The following is a 19433-nucleotide window of genomic DNA, read 5'->3' on the forward strand; positions in this document are numbered from 1 at the left end:
GCTTATCCTTCCATACAACTACCTGGTCAGATAGATGTCTTCTGAGGCAGAGCATGGATTTGTTTTCCATTATGGTCAGAGATACGACTGAGCAACTTGACTTTCACATTTCACTTTCATGCACTGGAGAAGGAAACTGCAACCCACTCCAGTGTTCTTGCCTGGGGAATCCCAGGGACGGGGGAGCCTGGTGGGCTGCTGTCTCTGGGGTTGCACAGAGTCAGACACGACTGAAGCGACTTCGTAGTAGTAGTATGGTCAGAGAACTTGATCTTGGAAGTAAAAGTTTATGCTGTCTGTAACTTTATATATATGCTAGGATGGATTGTTAAGACTGGTTCAGTTGTAAACATTACCTTGATGTTTCTTCTCAGCCTCTTTCTCTTTTATTGAATCTGAAATTGGAACTTTCTGGGACTTCTTAAATGAAGAACTATTCCTTTTTAGTAGTGCTGTTTTCTTTTCAGTGGTTGTAGCGGTAGCATTTCTGCTCTGGATCCTGATCCAGTATACTTGTTTCCCTTCCACGGGTTCCTTAACTTGGGAGTGATACTTTTCAATGGGCATAAATCTTATAAGATGTCTATTTTTGGTGACTTACTGAGATTTTGAGGGGCAAGTAAAAACTGTCTTGATCAAATCTCTTTGTCTAAACCATGGGCTAGCAAACTTTTTCTTAAAAGGACTGACAGATATTTTAGGCTTTGTGGGGCTGTTATGGTCCATGTTGCAGCAACTCAATTTTTTTTTCTTTTAAAGACTATTTTTTAGGAGCAGTTTTAGGTTCACATCAAAATGGAGGGGTGGGTAAAGAGATTTCTCATATATCCTCAGCCCTCAATATGCATAACCTTTTCCCCATTATTAATATTTCACACCAGAGTAGCACATTGGTTATAACTGATGAACCTATATTGATATATCATAATTACCAAAGTCCATATGTTTACATTGCTGCTGCTGCTAAGTCGCTTCAATTGTGTCTGACTCTGTGTGACCCCAGAGACAGCAGCCCACCAGAATCCCGTCCCTGGGATTCTCCAGGCAAGAACACTGGAGTGGGTTGCCATTTCCTTCTCCAATGCATGAAAGTGAAAAGTGAAGGTGAAGTCGCCTAGTTGTGTCCGACTCCTAGCGACCCCGTGGACTGCAGCCTACCAGGCTCCTCCGTCCCTGGGATTTTCCAGGCAAGAGTACTGCAGTGGGGTGCCATTGCCTTCTCCGATGTTTACATTAGGGTTCATTATTAGTGTTTTACATTCCATGGGTTTGAACAAATGTAAAATGACATGTATCCATTATTATAGTGTTATGCAGAGTGTTTTCACTGCCCTAAAAATCTTCTGTGCTTGTCTTGTCCATGCCTTCTGCCGTCTCTGGCAACCATGTTTTACTGTCTTCATAGTTCTTCATTTCCAGAATATCACATATTTGGAATCATATAATATGTCGCTTTTTCAGATTGGCTTCTTTTCACTAAGTAACACGCATTGACATTTTCTCCAGGTTTTTTCATGCCTTGCCAGCTCTTTTCTTTTTATTGCTGAACAATATTCCAGTGTAAAGATGTATCACAGTTTGTTTATCCATATACCTACTGAAGGACATCCTGGTTGCTTCCAAGTGTTGGCAGTTATGAATAAAGATGCTGTACACATCTGTGTGCAGATTTTTGAGTAAATGTGTTTTCAGTTGCTTTGTGTAACTACCAAGGAACATGATTGCTAGATTGTGTGGTTAAGAGTCTGTTTAGTTAAGAATTTACCAAACTGCCTTCCAAAGTGGCTGTACCATTTTGTCTTCCCACTGGCAGTGAATGAATTTCTGTTGCTTTGTATCTATGCCAGCATTTGGTGTTGTCAGTACTCCAGGTTGTGGCTATTCTGATAGGTGTGTAGTGGTATCTCTTTATTGTTTTAATTTACATTTCCATGATGATGTATGATGTGTCTTTTCATAGGCTTGTTTACTATCTTTATGTCTTCTTTGGGGCTGCTGCTGCTACTAAGTCGATTTAGTTGTGTCCGGCTCTGTGCAATCCATAGATGGCAGCCCACCAGGCTCCCCCGTCCCTGGGATTCTCCAGGCAAGAACACTGGAGTGGGTTGCCATTTCCTTCTCCAGTGCATGAAAGTGAAAAGTGAAAGTGAAGTTGCTCAGTTGTGTCCGACTCTTAGCGACCCCATGGACTTCAGCCTACCAGGCTCCTCCTTTCATGGGATTTTCCAGGCAGGAGTACTGGAGTGGGGTGCCATTGCCTTCTCCCTTCTTTGGTGAGGTGTTTGTTAAGGTTTTTGGCTCAATTTTTAATTGAATTGCTTTGCTTATTGTTGAGCTGTGAATTTTTCGTATATTTTAGATAACATTCCTTTATCAGATGTGTCGTTTGCAAATACTCTGTCCCAGTCCGTGGATTGTCTTATTCTCCTGGCTTTGTCTTTGATGGTGCACTGTGAGGGCTTCCCAGGTGGTGCTCATGGTAAAGAACCTGCTTGCCAATGAAATGTAAGAGATGGGAGTTCGATCCCTGGGTCAGGAAGATCCCCTAGAGGAAGGTATGGCAACCTACTCCAGTATTCTTACCAACTTTACACAGAGTAGTGGAGGGGTTTTTCAAAGAGAAAAAGAAAAGGCCAAGTTTTTATCATGATGGATGATGAGATTAAGAAAAAATAAATCTGGAGAAATAGTGATATATTTGAGAAGGGGAAAAATTGCAATCTAGAATGATTTTCACTGCAGTAATAAACATTTCAGGGATGATACAATTTTAGTAATATTGACAGGTAAAAGAATGTTAGAGAACTCAAGATAATTAAGTTTTAAGAATGTCATCTGATCTGTATTTCAGAATTCCCAGGCCCTTTGCTCAATTCTCTGCAGCCACCATCCAAAGGGCAGTTGTTCAGTTATCTGTCAGGGTTCATCCTAGAAAAAAACTGGGAAAAATGAAAGAGGGTTTTGTTCAGTACTTTTTTTTTTTTTTCAGGTAGATTAGTGAGGGAAAGGGGTTGCTGATTTAGCATTCTCTGGGATTCTAATATCCCCTCCATCCTGGAGACAGTATTAGTTGATTTTGGAATTTACCTAATAGGATAGCAAATTTTCTTTTTAAAAATAGACCAACTCAGGAGGCCTGTATATTCATTGATCCATGAACATTGTTACTCCAGGGAGCTCCTTAGATCCTTTTTAAATTTCCATATATGACTCCCTGTCCTCCTCTTAAGTCAGCTCTGATCATCCCTCCTTGAATCTTAGTCAGTTGGATAGTCCACTTACTTATCCCAAGTGTAATAAACACACCTCAAAAAAGTAAATAAAAAGGCCGCAACTAGAAATATGAAAATTATTAAAGAAAAAATACTATTGGTAAAAGCAAATATATAATAAAGGTAGTAAATCAACCACATATAAAAGTAGTATGAAAGTTAAGAAATGAAAGTAGTAAAATCACCTATATCCCCAATAAGTAGTAAAGGGATACATAAAAAATGTAAAATATGATGTCAAAAACAATGATATATTGGGGCAGGTAGAAATGCAGAGTTGTTAAAATACAGTTGAACTTAAGAGATCATCAGCTTAAAATAATTACTTAAAACATACATATTGATATATTTAAACTGCATGGTAACTGCAAACCAAAAATGTAGTAACATAATAGATGCACACACAAAACAAGAGTACCCCACTCCAATACTCTTGCCTGGAAAATCCCATGGGCAGAGGAGCCTGGTAGGCTGCAGTCCATGGGGTCGTGAAGAGTCGGACACGACTGAGCGACTTCACTTTCACTTTTCACTTTCCTGCATTGGAGAAGGAAATGGCAACCCATTCCAGTGTTCTTGCCTGGAGAATCCCAGGGACAGGGGAGCCTGGTGGGCTGCCGTCTATGGGATCGCACAGAATCGGACAGGACTGAAGCGGCTTAGCAGTAGCAGTAGCAGCAAAACAAGAAAGGAATCCAAATGTAACACTTAAGATGATAATCAAATCACAAGGGAATAGAGCAAAAGAAGAAAGGAACAAAAAACAACTTCACAAAAAGCCCAAACACAGTTTTCAAAATAGCAATAATTCAGTAATTATTATCAGTAATTGGACTTCTCTGATAGCTCAGGTTGTAAAGAATCTGTCTGCAATGCAGGAGATGCTGGTTTGATTCCTGAGTCGGGAAAATCTGCTGGAGAGGGATAGGCTACTCACTCCGGTATTCTTGGGCTTCCCTTGTGGCTCAGGTGGTAAAAAATCTGCCTGCAATACGGCAGACCTGGGTTTGATCCTTGGGTTGGGAAGATCCCCAGAGAAGGGAAAGTCTACCTACTCTAGTATTCTGGCCTGGAGAATTCCAAGGACTGTATAGTCTATGGGGTAGCAAAGAGTCAGGACTGAGTGACTTTCACTAAAGTGACTAATCACTTTATATGTAAATTGACTGTAAGCTCTAATCAAAAGATATAGTTGCTGAATGGATACAAACACAGCATGGATACACACACAGACTGAAAGTGAGAAGGTGGAAAAAGTTATTCCATGCAAGTGGAAATGAAAAGAATGTCAGGATAGTTATATCAGACAAAGTAGAGTTTTACAACAAAGACTGTCACAGGAGACAAAGAAGGGCATTACATAATGACCATGGGATCAACCAGTATGCAGCCACATAGGCACACCTAAACACATAAAACAAACAGTAACAGACTTAAAGGGAGGAGCTGGTAGTGACACAATAATAGGAGGGGGTTTTAACACCCCACTTACATCAGTGAACAGATCATCCAGACAGAAGACGAATAAGGAAATACTGGCCTCAGTCGACACATTAGAGCTGTGCTCTGAAGAGCAGAGTACACATTCTTTTTAGGTACATGTGGAACATTCTTCAGGATAGGTCACATGCTGAGCCACAAAACTAGCCCCAGTAAAGTTACAAAAATTTGAGATCTTATCAAGCATCTTCTGCAACCACAACACTGTGAGATAGCCATCAGCCACAAACAATAAAATTACTATTTATTTGTATTATTAATCCCTCAAAAAAAACCCCAAAAAACAAAATCCCAAACACATGGAGGCTAAAACCCACCCAAAGTTAGTAAAAGGAAAGAAATTATAAAGATCAGAGCAGAAATAAAGGAGATACTGAAAGGTTGTTGCCGAGCTGTGAAAGATGCCAGGATTCTTGGCCTCTGGAGGAGGAGAATTCAAGCCGGGGCCGGTGAAGAGGCTTGATTGCTCAGAGCTTTTGTACTTTAATAAAGTTCTATTAAAGTATAAAAGAGATAGAGAAAACTTCTGACATATACTTCAGAAGCTGGCAGAAAGAGTGCCCCCCTGCTAGTCTTTATCCAGATGTTATATAGTTACTAGCAGTCTGCTAATTAGAGAAAGGGAAAGTCCCAAAACTCAGAGACTGGCACCAGGCCCCTCACCCACAACATGCATTTTGAGATGACATTGGCACAAGGTGAGCTGTCCCGAGCCATAAAGTGATTGACATGAATCTTGAAGAAAGGCAGGTTTCCAAGTAAATATATAGATTTATTAACATAGATTAGGAGAACTATTGTATGAATAAAACATACTGGTTTGTCAAGGTTTTGAGTCTTAGGTGAAACTGACTTGAAGACAGAGTCTAGGGTAAATACATAGGTCATTAACATAGCTTAAGACAAACATTTGCATAAGAAAAACACATTGGTCAGCTCAAGGTTTGAGAAAAGAAAAGTTCTGGTGGAACCAGGTGTCATCATGGCAACACAAAGGGGAAGAAACACTTGTAGTTGGTTTCCTCCTGCCGCTTGAGAGAGAGGTAAGAAATGTCTGATGCTTGCAGCCTGTTTCCTCTGTTTGGAGGCCCCAGCCTTCCTGCCTGTTACCCTCTCAATACCTGAAAAAGAAAAGATTAATGAAACTAAAAAGCTGGTCCTTTGAAAAGATTAAAAAAAGATTGATAAACCTTTAGCCAAACTCTTCAAGAAAAACAGAGAGGGGCCAAATCAGTAAAATCAGAAATGAGAAGTTATACCTGACACCACAGAAAACACAAAAGATCATTACTCACCAATAAAATGGACAACCTAAAAGAGATGGGAAAATTCCTAGAAATGTCCAGTCTCCCAACATTGAACCAGGAAGAAGTAGAAACTATCAGCAGATTAATACCAGTAATGAAATTGAGTCCATAATAAAATTACTCCCAACAGACTATAGTCCAGGGCTAGATGACTTCACAGGTGAATTCTACCAAACATTTAGAAAAGAGCTAACACCTGTCCTTTGTGAACTATTTGAAAATATTTGCAAAGGAAGAAATGCTTCCACACTCCTTCTGTGAAGCCAGTATCACCCTGATACCAAAATCAGCAGACACAGCACGTTAAAATCATGTTTTTCTCAACAGGTTGATAAAAAGAATTAGATGTCAAATCTATCTTAGGAAAAGCTCAAGGCAAACTGGAATTAGAAGGAAGCTTTCTTAGCTTGACAATTGTCAGTAAAATGTAAAAGTGGTCTCCTAAAATCAGGAAAAAGACAAGAGGCCTGCAGTCACCTCTCTTCAATGTTGTTCTGAAAATCTTGACATTTTCTTTTCCTGATATGGAAAAACAGGAAATAGAAATAAATTAATGACTGAAAAAAAGAAATGTAATACTGTCTTTCTCAACTGGTTATTGTCTCCATTGAACTAAAAGGATCAACAAATTATTAGAAATAATAGACTTTGCAAGATAGCTGAATATAGGATTCGTATCAAAAAACAATCAATTGTCTTTCTTCCTACCATGAACAGACAAAAGATGTTGTTCTTCAGTCATAAGTCATGTCCAACTCTTTGTGACCCCAAAGAACTGCAATATGGCAGGCTCCTCTGTCCTCCTCTGTCTCCTGGAGTTTGCTCAAATTCATGTCCATTGAGTTGGTGATGCTATCTAACCATCTCATCCTCTGCCACCCCCTTCACTTTTTACCTTCAGTCTTTCACAGCCTCAGGGTCTTTTTCAGTGAGTCAGCTCTTTGCATCAGGTGCTCAAAGTATTGGGAGTTTCAGCTTCAGCAGCAGTCCTTCTAATGAATATTCAGGGTTGATTTCTTTTGGGATTGACTGGTTTGATATCCTTGCAGTCCAACGGACTCTGAAGAGTCTTCTCCAGCACCACTTTTCGAAAGCATCAATTCTTCTGTGCTCGGCCTTCTTTAGAGTCCAAACGATAAAAGTCAGACAAAACGTATCTGTCAAAAAAAGATACTATTGACAGTAGGGAAAAAAATGAATCTAAAAATATATTCAAGATATATGGAAAAATTATGAAACTTTTTGGGAAGGCATTAAAAAAATTAAATACCGACATACCATCTTCTTGAATAGGAAGATTCAGTATCTAAAAGATGGTTCTCACAAATGATCTGATGTACAGATTTAACTTAAAAACACATTAATATTATGAGGAACTTGATGAGCATAGAAAGGCCTCAAAAGAGCCAACATTTTTAAAGAAGGAGAAAATGAGGGTCCTTCTGTTACTAGTACTGAAGACCTATTTTAAAGATATGGAAATTAATAATTAGTAATATAATATTATTGGCTTTGGGATAGACAGTTGACCAGTGGAGTGGAATATAGGACCCAAAACAGAGAGGTCATTGAGATCACTGGAAGATGTCAGACTTCACTGTGTTTATGAAGTAAAAGAAAATTGCATGATCTTGACAGAGTTAAAAATTTCTTAAACATAGAATACAAAGCAAAAGGAAAGGTTGATAAGTCCTATGAAATTAAACTTAAACTTAAGAACATCTGTTCATTAAAAGATGTTGTAAAGAAAGTAGAAAGATAAAACACAAACTGGGAGAGAGGACTTGAAACACTGCCAAAGGATTTGTGTGTATATATATACATGCATACATGGGTCAATGCATGCATACATATATGCAGCTGGGAAATCAGTAAGAAATTTTTCTATACAAGAGGAAAGAGAAACGGGGAGTAAGCATATGGAAAGATGATCAATCTCATATGTAGTCACAGAAATGCAAATTAATACCACAGTAGCATGTTGTTATATGTTTTAGGTTGGCCAAAATTCTTATCCTGACATTACCAAAGATAGCAGGGAACTTGATCACCACAAAGGTTTATACACTTCCAATGAGAGTATAAATTGGTGTAATAGTTAGGAAAAGTTTGTTGTTGTCTTAGAGTTGGGCATCCACATCTCAAAAGACTGAATAGTTCACATTTTTATAGGGTATTTACCTAGAAGGGTGTCTTTAAGACTATTTTTACTAGACTTGTAGTAACAAATATATTTACAATTTGGTCCATTAAACACATAGAGGTGGATGAGTATCAAAGGTTCATGAAATAATTATCTTTCTTTGTACATTGCATTTGATACTATGCTATTTCATTTTTAAGACTTCTGATTTTGGCTTTTTAAATGAATGAGTTGCTACTTGGAGTTCGAAACTACGCTTATCCGTAGGCATTTTACACATGTGTGTTCTGGGGAGACTTGTAAGAAAAAGACTATAGTAGCGATATAGTTCATAATAACAAGCTGAAAACAACCAAATTTCAATAACAGGGGAATGGATAGATGTTTTGGTATATTTGTACAGTTGCATGTGGACAGCATTGCAAACAAATAACTTGAATAAACTTAAATAAGAAACAGAAATCTTTAAAATATTGAATTAAAACAACATAATTTTTTATAAAACTAAAAGATGCAAAAGAGCATATGGTTTAGAGATGTGTATAAATGTAATGAAATCACATACACATATGTATACAGGGAAAAATACTAAAATGGTAAACCTTTGGGTTTGAGAAGGCAGGTGAAAGAATGGGGGCAGATAGGTTATTAGTACTGACCTGTTTCTTGGTTTGGTGATTTTAAGGTAGTTTGTTATTATTATGCTTCATTATATATACATGCTACATAAATTCTCTATATTTGCCAAATTAGATCAATGTTTTTAATAGCTTCAAAGAGCTTGAGTTCTGCAAACATCTCTTATGTGATTTCTTGAACAATTTTCTGCATTTTTGCTGATATTCCTTTTTCTTATTTTCAAGAGGAGGCAGAATTCCAGATTTTTAGAAAGTATCTCCAGTTTGAGGGCTTCCCCAGTGGCGCTAGTGGTAAAGAACCCCCTTGCCAATGCAGGAGAAATAAGAGGTGCAGGTTCGATCCCTGTGTCAGAAAGATCCTGTAGAGGGAGGGCATAGCAATCCACTCTAGTATTCCTACCTGGAGAATCCGCATGGGCAGAGGAGCCTGACAGGCTTTGCTCCTTAGGGTTGCAAAGAATTGGACACAAGCAACTTAACATGCACCCACTCCAGTTTGAAGGTTTTTATTGAGAAGATACCCGTTGGACGTCAAACAAAATTGGTTTATGGACCAGATTTGCACATAAGCCACCAGTGTTCTTCTTGGTCCTCATCCTAACGTTCTCCTCACATAATTCATTTTCTGTGGAGAAGGATTTCCTGGGGCTATTTTTCCCATGGGAAGAAATGGCTTGTCTGGTGATGTTAATGGATGATGGTGGAGGAGGATTCAGCATGGTAATATCTTTTTTTTTTTAATACAATTGATTTCTAAAAATCATTTATTTATTTGGCTGCATTGGGTCTTTGTTTTGGCATGCAGGATCTTCATTGTATCACATGGGATCTTCTCCAGTTGCGGCTCACAGGCTCCTTAGTTGTGGCACGCTGGCTCCAGCCCAGAGCTGGCAGGCTTCTCTAGTTGTAGCACCCAAGCTCTCTGGTTGTGGTGCATGGGCTTTGGAGCACATGGGCTCAGTAGTTGCAGCATGTGGGATCTTAGTTTCCCCAACCAGGATTTGAACTTGCATCCCCTGCATTGCAAGGTAGATTCTGAACCACTGGACCACCTGTACTCTTGGGACTGTTTCATATACACGTGTTCTGGCACCTGTTCGTATTGTTACCCAAAATGCAAGTTCATATGCCTGATGCACAGTGAGGTCAAACAATACTAAAACATTGGAGTTTGGAACAGGGAAAGGTTTATTACAGGGCCATGCATAGCTTATGCCCTAAGAACCCCAAAGTTACTGAAAGCTTTCTGCAAAGCCATTTTTAATAGGAAAGGTGGGGGAGGGGCATGGTTAGTTGTTGCATACTACTTGGAGTCAAAGCTTTTTGTTCTTGAAGTCAGGTCATGGCCAGGTAACTATATTCCTGTAAAATGAGTGTTATTCTGTGTTCTGACAAGAAAGGGGAAGGTCCCCAACTCTGCCCAGCTGCCATCACTGAAGGAGCCATGTGTCCAACCCAACTGGCCCTTAGACTGTCCATACTAGGTGGGGGCCAGGTCCTACAGACTGCAACCCAGACAGACTGCCACTCCTATTAGATTACAGAGACAGGAATCGGGGAGAGGTTCACTGTTCTCTCAAGGCCTGGGCCAAGGCTATTGGGTGGTCTTGGTGAGGAATCTGATGTCCTTGCAGGACACATACCCCAGCTTGTTGTCTGGGCCCACCAGATTACCTGCTCGCCCAAGCCAGGTGAGCTGGAGGGCCTCTGGGAGAAGGGTGGGATCCCCCTCTTTCTGTAACAGGGCAGGATAAGCACAGGCCTTAGCAGGTAGCCATTGCTGTGCCTCATTAGTCCACATCCTGTTCCTAGGCAACAGGTCTTGCTCGGCCATTGGTCGGAGCCTCAGTGGACCCTGCCCACAAGCAACCAACTTTCAGTGAGCGACTGTTAGGGAAGAGATTGAGCCAAGGGTTGGTTGGTGGTGTAGTGGTCATCAGGTGGAGAGTGAGGTAAGAGGCAGACTCAGGCCTTCTCCTGGAGGCCCTCCAGCTCACCGACAGCCTTGGGCCTGCGGGTAAGCTGGAGGGCCCAGGGCCTTCCATGGGCCACCCATTTCTTTGTGTGACTCTGTAGTAAACCTTTCTCTATTCCAAACTCAAACGTTGTAGTGTTGATGGGCTTCACTGTGCGTCGGCCACACAGACTTGCAACATTTCCTCACTCTTTACCTTATGACTACCATGCAACCGACCCTTGGCTGAATTCCACTCACTGTCGCTCCTTAACAGTTGGTTGCTTGTGGGCAGGGCTCACTACTCGCTGTCCAATGGCTGAACAGGACCACAGTCACTCACTGACAGTTCGTTGCCCGTGGGTGGGGCCCACTGTGATGCCAGCCAGTAGCTGAGCAGTACTAATAGTTGCTCATTGATAATTGGTTACTTGTGGGTGGGGCCCACTGATGTGCTGACCAATGGCTGAGCAGGACCCCTTCCCTGGTAACAGGATGTGGAGTTATTATGCACACCAATGGTTAAAGGTTACCACTCACTGCGCTCTGTTACAGTGTGGACTCAGGGATTGTTAAAGTTTCAGGAATTTTGTGAGCTGGTTTTTAACAACCGTGTATATCTTGAAATTGGTCATTATAGCAGTATCAGTAATAGTACAGATTAGAATATACCCTACTTGTTTGATACTGCTTTCCCCCATTGTACTTTCATTTTCCACAACTAGAGTATCTTTGTGGTCTAAACGATGACTACTGTGCTCTGCTTGTTTTTAATGAAAGAATCTATAAGAAACCAAAATGTACTAGATTCATTTGAAAGCTGTTCTATTAAAGTAGAGATCAGAAAGAAGATTTATATTTTGAGTCACTAAATTCCTTACGTTACTGTTCCTAACTTCTTAGAAAGCCTCTTTTTAAAAACTCCAAAATTGTGAACAAAATTTAGGTCTTTTTCTCTTTTCAAAGAGGGAAAAAATACAACTTTACTGCTGTCTTTGAGATGTTTTATTCTAAAGAATTTTTCAGATTTCTAAAAGGTTGTCATTATTACAAGTCCCCACTGCTCACTTTGGGTGTGGGATATGTAGGTTGAAAGCAGTTAACTATTATTAGGCATCAGCAGGTCAGCATGGATGCACAAACATATGATGATCTCAATCTAATAACTGCTTTTATTCCTGAACTTACCACCCACCCTCCAGCTCCATGATGTGGCTGCCTCACTGCTGGGCCCTCCATTGTGCAGATTAGCCATATATCAGTAGAATGTGCAGTTGGAAGGCAGAGGTGTTTAGCTACTTATGACCAGTCTTTGTCTAATTAGATGGTACTTCATGAAGAGCTAGAAAACATTTTTACAGTTCTCTTTGAAGTAAAAACCGAGGGTGCAGGCCCAGTTGTCTTAACGTTGAGACCTGAAGGAATTTCTATCTAATGATAAAGAAATATTTAAAATAGGTTTTCACCAGAATTTTAAATAGTAAAATCTTGTGTGATGTGGATAATATTTTTGTAAATGCTCTTCCAGACTAATACTTTAAAATGCCAGTCATTTCTAGTTTCCTTTGCCTTTTTTTTTTCCTGATGAAGTAAAATTGCAAAAGCTTTGATTTAGCTTTGTAAATACAGGGCTGAATTTACATTGAAATACAGGTAATTATGTTAAAAGGATAGATCACAAAATTCATCTATTTAACAAACATCTTCTTTTTCCTTAAAATTTTGTAAGGAAATAATTTAATTTTGAAAGTTTTCAAATTCTGATTAGCATTTCTTCATGTGATTGAAAAATCTCCTGTTCTTATACATTTTTCTGTTAGAAAAACCTGTCTCTTTGGGTCAAATATTTATCTCTCTTCTCCTTGAATGATTTCAATAAAGTCAGATTTCTGATATTATTATATGGGCATTTTTTTGGAAATAGTTAATTTTCTGTGAGAACACTGTTCTTCAAGCAAAACCAAATTTAAGACTCATAACTTACATTAGCATATTCCCTTAATAATCACATTGTTGATTTTTTTCTAGAAACATCTGAAAACCTACATTATGTATTATATTTATCTCAGAGCTGAAAGGAGACCCTGACTTGCCTTTCCCCCTGTATTCATGGCCTCTGATTCTAGTTATACTCACAGAAGATGTCCTGTAGACTCAAATAGACAGGGCCTCCACTTGCAGCTCATTTATTTTCTCTTAAAATAGCAAAACTCTGATCGTTTGCTTTAATTATATTTTTAGGAACATTCAAACGATTATTATCTTCTTTGTCATACCTGGCTCATTTCCTGTTACTAAACTTAAAATAGAACCTGATCCTGTTGGTTGCATAACACATTGAGTCATCATTTCTTCCTATTGCTATTGGGAATAGACACTGCTCATGGCAGTTCCCGTTTCACTCAGTCGCACTCTGCAACTGCCGATTTGATATTTCTCAATGCTTTGAAACTGATAATCTGCTTTTCAGATGTGCGTTTTATTGAGTTTTCTCTAAGATTATTAAGTGCTCCCAAATAGAATAAATACTGTGTGTAAAAACAAGCGTATTAGGTAACTATGAAACTAGCATGTACTTTGAGATGACTCATGTTTTCCTGAAAAAAGTTTACAGGAAAAACATCTTTCAGGGAAAATTTAGGGTTATGTAAAATTCAGGACTATAAGATGATTGAAATTTAATTAGTCATTGAATACTAATTTTTTCTGCTTAATTCTTTGGTAGGAAAAATTTTATAGTCCGCATTATAGAATGCTAATTTTTAAAAAAATATTTATTTTTGGCTATGTTGGGTCTTAGTTGTGGCTCATGGCATCTTCATCGTGGCATCTTTTGTTGTGGTGGGCGTGTTGGATTGCTCCACAGCAGCTGGGGATCCTAGTTCCCCAACCAAGGCTTGAACCTGTGTCCTGTACATTGGAAGATGGATTCTTAACCACTGGGCTGCCAGGAAAGTCTGTACAGAATGCTAATTTATATTAATACTCAAAAGTACCAAGTAGTTTGCCTATTTAATGATGTGATAGTATTTATTACTACTCTTGTTTTCTCTGTTCTTTTTTTATGTTAAGGACTTCACATTTCTTGTCATTTTTATTTTATTTTTTTATAGAAGTTGTAATGTTAAACACGTAATGTTAAAAACTTTTAACTGAGTAAGTATCTTAAATTCTTCTCACATTTAAAATAATTTTCAATCTCAAGGAATAAGTAAGTTACCTACAAAAAAAATAATAATTTTCATTACTTCTAAAAAGTTAAAATGTATAACAGAAAATTGTTACATTCTCTACCTTCAGAATTAAGAAAACCTTTAGCATGAGCTGATTCATTTTAAACCCTTCCTTCCAGTGAGTGCTCTCATCTCTCAGATCACCAAGTTTCCATTTGTTAATTTCTTTTTCTTTTCCTGCCACTGCATTATATAAACTGCACCCTCATACTTTACCTCCTGTGGAACTTGAAACCTGTCTGTTGAACATATCCCTTTCCCCATCATCTTATTTTAACAAAGCAGTATTTGTCAGTTTTCATTCCAATCCCTGAAAAGGGCAGTGCCAACGAATGTTCAAACTACCTTACAACTGTGCTCATTTCACATGCTAACGAGGTGATTCTCAAAATCCTTCAAGCTAGGCTTCAGTAGTTCGGGAACCAAGAACTTCCAGATGTACAAGCTGGGTTTTGAAGAGACAACAGAACCAGAGGTCAGATTGCCAATACTCATTGCATCACAGAGAAAGCAATGGAGTTTCAGAAAAATATCTACTTCTGCTTCATGGACTACACAAAAATCTTTGACTATATGGATCACAACAAACTGTGGAAAACTCTTATTAAAGAGATGGGAGTACCAGACCACCTTACCTGTCTCCTGAAAAACCTATATGTGGGTCAAGAAGCAACAGTTAGAATCCTACATGGAACAACGGACTGGTTCAAAATTGTGAAAGGAGTACAAGAAGACTGTATATTGTTACCCTGTTTATCTAATTTCTTTGCAGAATAAATCATGCAAAGTGCAGGGCTGGATGAATCACAAGCTGGAATCAAGATTGCTGGGACAAATATCAACAACCTCACATATACAGAGGATACCAGTCTAATGACAAAGTGAAGGGGAACTAAAGAGCCTCATGATAAAGGTGAAAGAGGAGGGTAAACAAGCTGACTTAAAATGCAACATTCAAGAAACTGTAAAGAGATCAAACCAGTCAATCCTAAAGGAAATCAACCCTAAAAATTCTTTGGAAGGATTCATGCCAAAGCTAAAGCTCCAATACTTTGGCCATCTGATGCGAAGGGCAGGTTCATTAGAAAGGATGCTGATGCTGGGAAAGATTGAAGGCAAAAGGAGAAGGGGGTGGCAAAGGATGAGATTGTTAGATAGCATCGTCGACTCAGTGGACATGAATTTGAGCAAACTCTGGCAGAGAGTGGAAGACAGAGGAGTCTGGTGTACTGCAGTTCATGGGGTTGCAAAAAGTCAGACAAGACTTAGCAATTGAACAACAGCAAACTATTTGTTTATCGACTTCTCACAGTGAAGGGAAAGGGCATATTCATTAATTGCATTTTCATTTTTATTTTTCTTCTTTTAATGACATTTTATACTTACCAAAAAATGATACTTTTTAACTTTCTATTAGCTAAGTGTGATTTTTAAGTATAATATTTGTTTGAGAATATTAACTAATAAAAATGTAGAACAAAGTCTTGTCAACTCTTTTTGAGACAATCATTGCCTTTGTGTTTCAGTGTTAAGAACATGATAGATGACCAAGAATTGTCCTTTTCTTGTATTCTCTCCATTATGCTTTAGGGATTATGAGGTTATCAAGTATTTCTTTTGTAATTTACAGTCAATTTATTCCTTTTACACTTCTATTTAGTCTACATTTTCAATGCCCAGTTTGATGTGAAGAAAAATTCCTCTTTCCATATGCATCACATCAGTTTGTTCCTATTTTAAAAAATCTAAGTAAATTGAAATAATCCCTATTTACCATGAGTTGAAATTTTCAGAAACTGAAACTTGGTAGTATACATATTTCAAGCCTGGGTTTGATTTTGTATGTTTTTGTGTGTTTTAGTCTCTTAGGTCCTCTCTGACTCCTTGCAACCCCGTGGACGTAGCCCACCAGGCCCCTCTGTCCATAGGATTTCCCAGGCAAGAATACTGGAGTGGGTTGCCATTTCTTCTCCAGGGGATCTTCCCACCCAGGGATTGAACCCGCATCTTCAGCATTGGCAGGCAGATTCTTTACCACTAAGTCACAGGGGAAGCCAGATTTGATTTTTTGAAAGCCCTTTAAACTCACTTCTGTTAATTCATTTTCTGATGAGTCAGTTTCTAGCAGATGTACTGAGTCCTGAAGGCAGTTACTGTTGACTAGCGTTTTCCACAGTGAGGAGAAAACACTCCCCTTGTTCCTATTGCTCTCTCCAGCGTAGGCTTTGCAGTTTTTTTTTTTTTTTTTCTCTCTGTAGCTCTATAGGGCTGCATATATTCATATTGTTCCATTTAAGTACAGGCTTCCCTGGTGGCTCAGAGGTTAAAGCATCTGCTTCCAGTGCTCCCGCACTGGATCCCGGGTTTGATCCCTGGGTTGGGAAGATCCCCTGGAGAAGGAAATGGCAACCCACTCCAGTATTCTTGCCTGGAGAATCCCATGGACGGAGGAGCCTGGTAGGCCACGGTCCATGGGGTTGCAAAGAGTTGGACACGACTGAGTGACTTCACTTTCACTCACACTTTCATAGGGCTGCATATATTCATATTGTTCCATTTAAGTATAAAATGAAAGAAGTTAATAAAAGTAGAGACAATATAGGACAATAGAGAAAAATAGAGACAATATCAGGATTAATGGAGATAGAAGAGGCAATGAGAAATCTTGAGGTTTGTTGCAGAGTGGTAAGAAGGATATTATTGACCAGCTTTATGTGATGTTAATCTTTGTTTCTGAATGGGTGATAAGGTGGTGTGAATGCTCTGTTGGAAAAGTATGTATAAAGTGCCAAGGAAGCATAAAGATAATTACCTCTAAAGATAATTGGGGGCTAGCTAGGCATTCTAGGCAGGGGGGGCTTGTACACAGGTTTGGATGTAAATGATTTCTGAAGGTGTCTTAAGTAGTTTGGGCCTGGAACATGGAGTATGTGTGTAAAGTTGGAGAAGAGGTTGGGTAGGTGGGCAGCCGTTTCCTGTGCCATGCTGAATTTTTCACTGTTTTTATCTTGAATGTGAAATAAATCATTGTACTGTTTTAAATAGAGGAGTATCATGAATGTGTTTGCATTTTAGAAAATTATCCTGCAAGAAAATATAGAAGGTATAATGGTAGGGACACACTGAGGATCGTTGTTCAGTTACCCAATCATGTCTGACTCTGTGACCCCGTGGACTGCAGTGCGCTAGGCCTCCCTGTCATTCACCATCTCCTGGAGTTTGCTCAGACTCATGTCTGTTGAGTCAGTGATGCCATCCAACCATCTCATCCTCTGTCCCCTTCTCTTCCAGCGCTCAGTCTTTCCCAGCATCAGGGTCTTTTCCAGTGAGTCAGCTCTTGGAGTTAGGTGGCCAAAGTATTGGAGCTTCAGCTTCAGCATCAGTCCTTCCAATGAATATTCAGGATTGATTTTCTTTAAGACTGACTGGTTCGATCCTTCACTGTGAAGGTGAAAGAAGTCAGTTGGAGGCCTCCTGCTTGCGAGAAATGAGGGGGCCCATAACTCTGACTGTAGCAGAGGGAGGGGGATTTGCCAATTTGTGAGCCGTTAGATGGGACTTAGAAAACAATTAGATGTAAGATCCCTGGAAAAGAGGACATTTGAGATGACTTTTGGGTGTCTGTTTTGAGTAACTTGGTGAGTGGAGATGCTAACCAAATGTGAAGTAGAATCTTGAAGGATTGACAGGAAGTTGATTTGAACATGATAAAGTGTTTAAGTAGAGATGTCCAACAGGCAGGTAACTATAGAGATACAGTTTAGAGAGAAGTTTGGATTTCATGTGGTGATTTGGATATCATTGGTATTATAGATGGTGAAAGGAAACAGACCTCCTAGGAAGAGCTTCTATTGATAGGGGAAGAAGACTGAATTATATAACCAGAGGTGGAAAGAAAGGCAGGAAAGATGAGGGCAGGGACCCAGCAGGCAAAGGAAGAGAGGAATTCAAAAAGGAGGAGTGTCCAGGATTAAAGTCTCTGATCTTCAGAGGCAACAAGTTTAATAGGGACTGGATAGTGCCCATTGGCTATGGGACAGTATTACAGTGTCACTGGGAAGTGAAGGAAAAACAGTCTCTGTGAGACGAGTGGGACTAGAACTGTGAGGTGGAGGTGAGTGGAAGTGTATTCTTTTCCCTCCAGAAGCTTATCTTAGAGGAAGGTGAGCCAAGGCCACAGTGAGGCCTACTTTGGGAAAGACTTTGATGAGAGAGACTTGTGATTGGGGACATTGGGGAGGTAGCAGATTGAAGGAGTCTAGAAATAGGGTAATTTCTATAGCTAGCTTTTCTACAAAGGAAGAGGGTTTGGAACCTGTGTAACACTAATTCCATTTTACTTGTGGTGGCTTGAGGTGATTGTGGGAACCACTCAGATTAATTTGCCATTATATTACATCATCAATTGTACTTTTTTGTCAGATAAAATAAAATTTTATTTGTTCATTGCACGCATTTCCTGACTGTAAACACTGACATCACTGTCTGTTCATTTTTCCATCAGGTGTGCTGTAAAGCACGTTGTGTGGAGCAGCTTTGAATTTGCCCTGTGTTTTCAAGCTCCCACCTCCCCCGAAACGCTCAGACAGGCGCAAATAGTGAAATATGCCCTGCTGCAAAGACTCGCTCATTCCTGCTCGGCCAGTGGTGCTTTTGCCTCAGATGGCAGCATGTATATGTGCTCTATCCTAGCCTCTTCAGACTTTTTCTCTTAGAATAAATTTGATAAATTTCTTCATGTATGAATAAAACTCAGTACACTTCAACACATTTGAATAAGCATCTCTGTCTGAGGAATTTCACATATCAGAATACCTATGGAAGATAGGCTTCTAGTGGTGGTATCTTTTTAATATTTTTATTCATTTTTATTTGCTTTAAATTGATACACAATTGACATGTAACTTGTGTAAGTTTAAGGTGAATGTGTTGATTTGCTATATTTACATATTGTGATATGATTTCCACTGTGCCATTAGGTAACACCTCCATCATGTCACACAATATTATTTCTTTTTGTGGTGAGAATACATTGAGAGGTGGTACCTTTTTAATATCCCCATTCTATTCATATGTTAAGGTTGTTCAGCCTAAACTTCACATTCCCATAGTCAAAAATAGAATAGAAAGGATTATGCTTTACATAATAATTAACCAGTCAGTTTTTGAACCATTTATAAAAAATTTATATATTTATAAAAGTTTCAGTAAAATAGTCATCTGTTTCTGAACTAAAGAAAGTCTGGTTTTAAGTTTGTGATTGGCTAACCCCTTCCCAGTCGTACTTACAGGCAGATTTGAGTATCTCTTCCGTCTGAAGTATGTGGTATTTTCTAGCAATTATTCATCGTGTGTGTGTGTATGTGTGCTCATTGTATTCTTACCA

At 39.1% G+C, this 19433-nt stretch overlaps 1 protein-coding gene across 3 annotated transcripts in view; it reads left to right on the forward strand.

Moving 5' to 3' along the window:
- The window catches only part of AUH (AU RNA binding methylglutaconyl-CoA hydratase), a 184612-nt gene that overhangs the window by 65861 nt on the left and 99318 nt on the right, over positions 1–19433 (forward strand). The window lies entirely within an intron of this gene.

This window comes from Bos indicus x Bos taurus, chromosome 8 (assembly GCF_003369695.1).
Source record: "Bos indicus x Bos taurus breed Angus x Brahman F1 hybrid chromosome 8, Bos_hybrid_MaternalHap_v2.0, whole genome shotgun sequence".
In the NCBI taxonomy this organism is placed as follows: domain Eukaryota; kingdom Metazoa; phylum Chordata; class Mammalia; order Artiodactyla; family Bovidae; genus Bos; species Bos indicus x Bos taurus.